The following is a 503-nucleotide window of genomic DNA, read 5'->3' as shown; positions in this document are numbered from 1 at the left end:
AGGTTAGTGTTTATTAGACAGCATTTACAACACTAAATTAGTCAAGAACGGTGCAGCAACAAATTTATTGTCTTAAATTATTTTGTTTTATACAGCCGATTAACTAGAATGATTAATAGCCGAATTACCAAAGTAAATGTGTTACGAACTTATGTGCAATCTTATTGGGCAAAAATAATTTCAAGAACTAAATTATATTACGCGAGACTCAACGAGTTCAAAAAATTTAGTAATGAAGTTACACGAATATAATATTCTTTTTATCTTACATCCATGAAAGACTGTTTATAGGTGAAAAAAAACTCTTTCATTAACGCGATTATGATTTGAATAACGTATAAAGTGTTTTTTTTACGTACGGAGTCGCAAAAGTGACACTGATATATGATAAATGTATATTATATTTACTCATGTTTACACTTAAATGTACTATAAATATATACAACTATGCTAAGAATCAAACTGAAAATATGAACCAATCTGCGAGAAAATGGCTGTAATAA

The sequence above is a fragment of the Ruditapes philippinarum genome, unplaced genomic scaffold, assembly GCF_026571515.1.
Source record: "Ruditapes philippinarum isolate M1 unplaced genomic scaffold, ASM2657151v2 ctg10246_1_1_1_1, whole genome shotgun sequence".
Lineage (NCBI taxonomy): Eukaryota > Metazoa > Mollusca > Bivalvia > Venerida > Veneridae > Ruditapes > Ruditapes philippinarum.
This window is presented reverse-complemented; position numbering follows the sequence as displayed.